Source organism: Nematolebias whitei, chromosome 21 (assembly GCF_014905685.2).
Source record: "Nematolebias whitei isolate Nwh7 chromosome 21, NemWhi1, whole genome shotgun sequence".
NCBI classification, from domain to species: domain Eukaryota; kingdom Metazoa; phylum Chordata; class Actinopteri; order Cyprinodontiformes; family Rivulidae; genus Nematolebias; species Nematolebias whitei.
The window spans coordinates 958,472-958,748 of NC_056518.1; the positions used below are offsets into that span (position 1 = coordinate 958,472).

At 26.7% G+C, this 277-nt stretch overlaps 1 protein-coding gene across 1 annotated transcript in view; it reads right to left on the minus strand.

The window, feature by feature from the left end:
• The window catches only part of hltf (helicase-like transcription factor), a 40,994-nt gene that overhangs the window by 39,915 nt on the left and 802 nt on the right, over nt 1-277 (minus strand). The gene's annotated exons all lie outside the window — the stretch shown is intronic.

Genomic DNA, 277 nt, shown 5'->3' on the forward strand with positions numbered 1-277 from the left:
AACATACAGGTTTCATAAACATACATGTTTCATAAACATGCATGTTTCATAAACATACATGTTTCATAAACATACATGTTTCATAAACATGCATGTTTCATAAACATACATGTTTCATGAACATACATGTTTCATGAACATACATGTTTCATGAACATACAGGTTTCATAAACATACATGTTTCATAAACATACATGTTTCATAAACATACATGTTTTATGAACATACAGGTTTCATAAACATACATGTTTTATGAACATACATGTTTCATGAACAT